This window comes from Pinus tabuliformis, chromosome 9 (assembly GCF_031772625.1).
Source record: "Pinus tabuliformis cultivar Carrire ecotype Pingquan chromosome 9, CPIR1, whole genome shotgun sequence".
Taxonomy (NCBI): Eukaryota; Viridiplantae; Streptophyta; class Pinopsida; order Pinales; family Pinaceae; genus Pinus; species Pinus tabuliformis.
In genome coordinates this window covers 703,042,498-703,050,405 of record NC_142307.1, presented here as the reverse complement: position 1 = coordinate 703,050,405, position 7,908 = coordinate 703,042,498, and the positions used below count along the sequence as shown (strand labels likewise).

The 7,908-nt window shown below is 38.9% G+C and overlaps 1 pseudogene; it reads left to right on the top strand.

Moving 5' to 3' along the window:
* Window positions 1-6,030: 6,030 nt before the first annotated feature.
* Window positions 6,031-7,392, top strand: LOC149150613 (AP2/ERF and B3 domain-containing transcription factor RAV1 pseudogene; annotated as a pseudogene).
* Window positions 7,393-7,908: the final 516 nt, after the last annotated feature.

Sequence of the window (7,908 nt, the reverse complement as noted above, 5' to 3'; positions counted from 1 at the left end):
ACATTTTTAGAATATTCCAAGAGTGTGGCCGTTTATACCATGCTGTATTATAGGTGGTCGTGGGGTTTTATATTATGTTCTGTATGGATTTCGTCTATCTAAAATATCCTTTGAAACAACCTGAGGCACAGCCCTTTTAGATTCCTTGTTATTATTGCCCACTTTTCAAAGAATATTGGATGCTCAATTATTGTCTTCCAAAGAATAATAATAATATACTATAATCGACTGATCAGATGAACATAAAATCAAGAACTCCGGCGTCTTCGGCTCTTGATATCCGCTGGCTGGTTTGTGAGGACATGAGTCCATCATTAATTTATATATTCGAGTAGAAATTCATGTTGGAAACGATAAGTAATTCCAACAACCTGTCAGCGATATTCAACAACTATTTAATGCTGTATCTAGAAATCAGCCGCTGTTCTAGAAGTCAATGGATACATTGACAATGCGGGAGGCTTCTCTAGGAAGCCACCGACTGAACCCTGCTCCAGAAACATCTACAGCTTGTATATATATATATCTTTTAATGGATCAATGGAAGTAAGTTCTCATGTTCAGTGTTTGTATGTTGAGTTAAAGTGTTGTGCGTCTGTGCTCTTAATATGGTATCAGAGCTGAGGGTCTGAGCCGTGAGGTCAAAAGCTGTGAGTTGTGAGTTGTAACTGAGAGCCTTGTTCAGTGAATGCGCAGCGGAAGTGTGTTGCAGGGTAGCTGTGAAGCTGTGTATTGCTGCATGGATGAGAGCTGTGTGAGCGGTGAGCGAGGGCGACTGAGCCGTGAGTGAAGCACGTTGAGGTGTGGCTGAAGCACACTTGTGGCACCTCAGGGTGTAGCAGACCGGCAGCAACGCGTTTTTTTTGGCATGCTGTACGTAGAACAAACCGTGGAGTTGTTGTTGCCTCTATTGGTAAAAATCTGCTGCGATTTTGCATAAGTATGGAGCCTTGATAATGCATGCACGATTGGTTATGGTGTGTTGTTTTTTTTCTTTGGGTTGAATCTCTGGTTAGATTTGACATTGGATTATAACCGGAACATTTAAAACCGTGAACTTGGGCCATAAAACATTAGTGGATTGAGTCACACTTATAGTGGAATATTTATTCATATGGGCCGCATATTTTCAATGCTTTAGTGAGCCGACAGTATCATTTTTTGGGTAGAAATCAAGTGCTTGATTGAAGGGAATTTATGATGATTTTTATATTCTTGTATGTTAATGGTTGAATAGAAACCATTGTAAGGCTTGTTGTAGTAAAGCCATTATTTTATTTTATTGAAGCATAAAAGGGTTCAAATGGAAAATTGATTTAAAAAAATTTTGTTAAGTGTTGAGACTAAAAAAAGAAAAAAAAAAGGGAAAAGAAAAAAAGGGTGTTTATTTTTAATGGAGTGATAAGGTATTTAGTATGTGTTTAATATGGTGAAAGTCTTCTAAGATTTAGTGAAATTTGGTATATTTGAATTTAGATTTGGTGGCATTTTGGTGATTCGAGAAAGCTTCTTATCATGGCAAATTTGTTGCTTGATAATTATATGAATGAATCCACCAAACTTGATGGAGAAAATTATGTGCACTGGAAATTTAAGTTAATGACTATTTTAGAAGGAAATAATTTGTGGTCCATTGTGAGTGGGGATGAGCCCAAACCCACTGTTGTAGGTTCTATTCCAGATTGGGAGAGAAGGGAGACAAAAGCAAAGGTGCTGCTGCGTATGTCCGTAAAGGACAACATTATTCTTCACATCAGAGATTGCAAGACATCAAAAGAAACATGGGATATGTTGAAGGGTTTGTATGAGACAGCAAATACAAACCGAATCTTGTTTTTGAAGACTAAGCTTTTATCTCTAAAAATGGAAGCAAATGAAAATATAAGCAATTTTATATCTCGTGTCAAAGATTTAAGTGATAAGTTAGGAGATATTGGTGAAAAGGTGTCTAATAATGACTTAGTCACCATCATATTAAATGGCTTAGTGCAAGATTATCAAATTTTTGTTTCAAGTCTTGCAGCTAGAGAGAAACCCCCTTCATTTGATGAATTGACAGGAGTTCTTCTACAAGAAGAGGAGAGGATGAAGAACTTTAATTTGGGCTCTAGCAGTTCAGATTTGGCATTGGTGGCCAAGGGCAAATATCCATACAGAGGCAAACCATGGGACAAGAACAAAGGAGGCAAGTTTCAAGCAGAGCAAAAAGGTATGATACACTCTAAATTTCCAAAGAAGAATGATGAGTGTTATTATTGTGGCAAACCTGGGCATCATTCTAAAGATTGCTATAAAAGAAAATATAATGAGTCTAGGCAAAGAAACAGAAGGCATAATGGAAATTTTGTGGACAAAGATATCAATGATGGATTTAAAAATCTTAAATTGTTTGTTTCTGATGCTGCATTGTCTGTGGAAAATGATGATAAGAATGCTTGGTTCATTGATTCTGGTGCATCACTCCATATGTCTTGTAATAAGGAGTGGTTTGATGAATATCATGAAAATATTGATGGAACATATGTTTGCCTAGGAGATAACAGATCACTTAAAGTTCAAGGTTATGGAGTAATAGGTGTGAATTTGCCTAATGGACAAGAGAAACAGATTCATAATGTGATGTATGTCCCTAATATCAAAAAGAATTTAATTTCTGTTTCTACTATTACTGACCAAGATTTGAAGGTGGAATTTGTTAAATCACAATGTGTAGTGAAAGACATTCAAGATAAATACAAGGTTATTGCCACAGGAACCAGAGTTGGAGGCTTGTATAAGCTAGATGTGACCAGGAAAAGTCATCAAGCATTGGCATCTACAGCAATATCAACAGTAGATTTATGGCATCAAAGGTATGGACATCTAAATCACAAAGATTTAATGCTACTTCAAAAGAACACTATGGTTGAAGATCTTCCTGGCTTGAAAAATGATCATATTGAATGTGAAGCATGTGTACTTGGCAAGCAACATAGGGAGGAATTTCCTATACATAAAGAAAAAAGGCAAAGGGAAATACTTGAATTAATTCATACTGATGTATGTGGACCTATGCAAACTAGATCTATTGGTGGAGCATAGTATTTTCTTATTTTTGTGGATGATAGATCTAGATATATATGGGTTTATTTCATAAGAAAGAAGAGTGATGTTTTTGAGTATTTTAAAGAATTTAAGAATATGGTAGAAAAACAAACTGGTAACTACATCAAAATCTTGAGATCTGATCAAGGGGGAGAATTCAAATCAGGAGAATTTAATCAATATTGTAAAAGAAATGGGATTCAACAACAATTTACAGTACCACATACACCTCAGCAAAATGGAGTTGTTGAGAGGAAAAACAGAACACTAGTTGAATGTGCACGTAGTATGCTTCAAGGTAAAAATATCTCTAATGTTTTTTGGGCTGAAGCCATTAATACTGCTGTTTATTTGAAAAATAGGAGTCCAACCAAAAGTTTAGAGCTTAAAACACCTTTTGAAGCATTTTATGGGTACAAACCAAAAGTGAGTCATTTAAGAGTTTTTGGTTGCAAGGCATATGCTCATATTCCTAAAGATGAAAGAAGAAAACTTGATGCAAAGTCAATTAAGTGCATATTTATTGGTTATTGTGATAATCAGAAAGCATACAAGTTGTTTGATCCCAGTACTCATAGACTGCTTGCAAGTAGGGATGTGGTGTTTCATGAGAATGCAAATGAAGGTAATAAAATAAATAATAGTGTATGGCATAATATTGATGATTATCTCAAATTAGACACAAGTGTTGAACAAGAACAGGAACAAGCACAGGAACAGGTACAAGATCAAGAACAAGTAGCATCAAGCAGTCATGACACTCCAAAGAGAGGAGAGGAGATTCTGCAAAGCCAAAAGAAAGATGAAAGCAGTAAAACTCCGAGAAGGTCACCACGTCAAAGTCAGGTACCTGTAAAGTATAAAGATTATGCATTAATGTCTCAGGTTATGAATGTTGTAGAACCTTCAAGCTATGATGAAGCTAAAGAATATGAAGAATGGAGAAATGCAATGAATGAAGAATATAACTCTATAATGAAAAATGACACATGGGAATTAACAGAATTGCCTAAAAACAAAGTTCCCATAGGATGCAAATGGCTTTATAAATCTAAATTTAATGCTGATGGAAGTATTGATAAACATAAAGCTAGATTGGTTGCCAAAGGATATTCACAAAAGGAGGGAATTGATTATGAAGATACTTTTGCGCCTGTAGCTAAGTTAAACACAATTAGAATCATGATTGCATTAGCTACAAAATATAATTGGAAAATGCATCAATTAGATGTCAAATCTGCATTTTTGAATGGTGAGTTAAAAGAAGAAGTTTATTTAGTTCAACCTGAAGGGTTTGTAAAACAGGGACAGGAGCATCTGGTTTGCAGGTTAAAGAAAGCTTTATATGGCTTGAAACAAGCACCAAGATCATGGTATGTGAAAATTGATTCTTTCTTTTATGAGAAAGGTTTTATGAGAAGCAAGAATGATCCTAACTTATACATCAAGGGAGATAAAGACAAGAATGTTGCTTTAATATCTGTATATGTTGATGATCTAATCATAACAGGAAATGCATGCAAGTTGATTGAAGAAATTAAAAATCAGTTGTCACATGTATTTGAGATGAAGGATCTTGGTGAATTGCATTATTGTTTAGGTCTTGAAGTTTGGAGGGAGCCTGGTAAGACACTGATCACACAAAGAAAATATACAAGGGAAATCCTTAAAAGATTCAATATGATTGAATGCAAGGCAACATCTACTCCTTTAGAACAGAATGTCAAATTGTGCAGTGATGATGGAACCAAAGAGGTGAATGGAACTATGTATGGTCAACTGGTGGGAAGTCTGAACTATCTCACCAATACCAGGCCAGATATAGCATATTCTGTCAGCATACTTAGTCAGTTCATGGCTAAGCCTTGTGAAAGCCATTGGAAAGCAGCAAAGAAAGTCCTTCGATATCTGAAAGGAACACTAAATTTTGGTATTATGTATACTGATGAATTTGATGTTGAATTGACAGGATATTCTGATTTTGACTGGGCTGGAAATCCAGATGATAGGAAATCTACTACTGGATATGTGTTCAATATTGGTTCAGGACCAATATCATGGAGCAGTAAGAAACAACCAACAGTTTCATTGTCATCCACTGAAGCTGAATATAAAGCATTATGCAGTGCTACCTGTGAAGCAATATGGCTTAGGAGAATACTTGAAGATGTTGGGGAAACACAAAATGCACCTACAGTAATCAGTTGTGACAATCAAAGCACTATCAAATTGGAAAACAATCCTATATATCATGCAAGGACAAAACACATTGAGACACAACATCATTTTGTAAGAGAAAAATTGCAATCTAAAGAAATTGACTTATCATATTGTAATACAAATGAAAATGTGGCTGACATATTCACCAAGCCTCTTGGAAATGCTAAATTTGAAATATGTAGAAATAAGATGTACATTGTACAAAACCCAAATTATGTTGTAAGCCTAGCTGAGACTTAGACCAGCAGGCATGACAATTAAGAGTATAGTGTCTTGTTTATTGTATGTAGTTGGAATTAAGGGGGAGTGTTGGAAACCATAAGTAATTCCAACAACCTGTCAGCGATATTCAACAACTATTTAATGCTGTATCTAGAAATCAGCCGCTGTTCTAGAAGTCAGCGGATACATTGACAATGGGGGAGGCTTCTCCAGGAAGCCACCGACTGAACCCTGCTCCAGAAACATCTACAACTTGTATATATATATATATATGTTAATCGATCAATGGAAGTAAGTTCTCATGTTCAGTGTTTTATGTTGAGTTAAAGTGTTGTGCGCCTGTGCTCTTAATAATTCAGGTCTGTATCGGTCTGTGTTATGATGAGTTTGAATGGTCGAGCCAAGAAGTCCCTTGCTCCAACCACTTTGAGGAAGTCGTACATGGACTATCCGATGGACGCTGAAATGAGTTGAAGTTCAGCAAAGAGACTTCAAGGGACGACTATGAAAGAGGCAATGGAGGGTGACTCTTCCACTGAACACAATCAAGACAATGAGGTGGGCAGCGCTGTGACTGAAGAATTCACCCCTTCTATCACAGGTTTCTCAGAGAACGGAAGACAGCTAGAGTTGGAGGAAGGTCAATTGAAGGACTGGGTTTTGGCAAGATCGAAGGGAAAGAATAATCGAGGGCTGGAGAGACTGTACGACAGAATAAACGTGGTAGCGGAGTCTGCCGGAGAGTCTGACGGATTTGAGGTTATGAGAACATATTCATTAATGTCGTTGCAGCAAACTGGTAAGTTGCAATCGTCTCAGTACAAGGGCGTGCTTCCGCAGCTCAATGGCCGATGGGGTGCACAGATTTACGAGAAACACGAACGCGTTTGGTTGGGAACGTTCAACAAGGAAGAAGACGCTGCCATAGCTTACGATAGAGCGGCCCTCAAGTTCCGGGGTCGGGACGCCATGACCAATTTCAGTTCCGACCCATGGGGCAATCGGGAAGCCCGATTCATGAGGGAGCACACCAAGGAACAAATCGTCGACCTGCTTCGAAAGCACAGTTATGATGAAGAATTTGAACATAATAGCAAGAGGATCATGATGACGGCTATTAGGCCGGCCAGTACGAATAACAAGGAGCCAGGGGTGGAGGGGTCCGGCAAGAGAGAGACGGAAACCAAGTGGCCGGACGACGGAAAAGGAAATTCTGCCATGGCCGGTCTTCTGCCAGAGCACCTTTCGGACAAGGCCGTCACGCCCAGTGACGTGAGCAAACTGAATCACCTTGTTATTCCAAAGCTGCATGCTCAAAAATATTTCCCTTTGGTAATAGATTCCAGCGAGAAGGGGTCCCTCTTGGATTTCGAGGACAACACGGGGAAAATCTGGCGTTGCCGTTACTCGCATTGGAAGAGTAGCCATAGCTACGTTCTGACGAAAGGGTGGAGTCGTTTTGTGAAGAACAAGAAATTGAGGGTCGGCGACTTTGTTTCCTTTCACAGGAGATCGCTCGAGCCTCACCAGCTCTACGTCAGCTGGAGACACAGGGCATCGGTTCAGCCCCAACTTGTAGTCGGCCCCCAATTCCCCCAATCCATAACGGAATTTGTGCATCAAGGCTCGTTGTCCTCCAATAGTTTCAATTCCAGTACCGAGGCTACCGTCGTCGGTAACGCTCAAGGGTTGCCCATCGTCTGGCCCTGTTCCAGTAATTCCGATGCCTCTACGCGATTCAACTCTAATTATATCCTTCCCCTCGTCAACAAAGTGGGTAATTTCGCTCACCTGTGGTCTCATATCCCCGCGACTACTCTGAATGGAGAGTTTTCTTTCAGTTTCGCGGAGCTGCCCGCCAAATAAATGGACCAAGACCGCTGCCACGATATTGATACCGAAGGATTGCCAACGATTGGTTTGTATTTGAACCTCCACAACTCGCTCAATTCCGGCGACGGAAGTACAAATATCAAGCCACTGCATCCTTTTGTAAATCCTTCTCGGCCCTCCGCGGCACAAGAATTGGAGACCACGGAACACAAAGCAACATCGAGTCTCGATCCTGCGAGCAAGAAAGGAGTAATACTTTTTGGAGTGAGTTTGACGGAATATTAATGATTGTCAGGATAGCCGAATTTACGGTGAGATATCTTCCCATCCCTTGCTTGTCCCATGACGACGCTGCAAATAATAATAGGCCGTAATTAATAAGCGACACTGCAAGGGAAAAGTGCGAAAGGTCTCCCACCGATACGCATAATCTGGAATTTCTTGAGCATTTTATCCGCTAAAATTAGTCAGTGAAAGTGTTAGGGTGTTTATGCACTTATATTAGTGCATTGTAGTGAAAGTTGAAGTGTTTTTAAGTACTTCGTATTG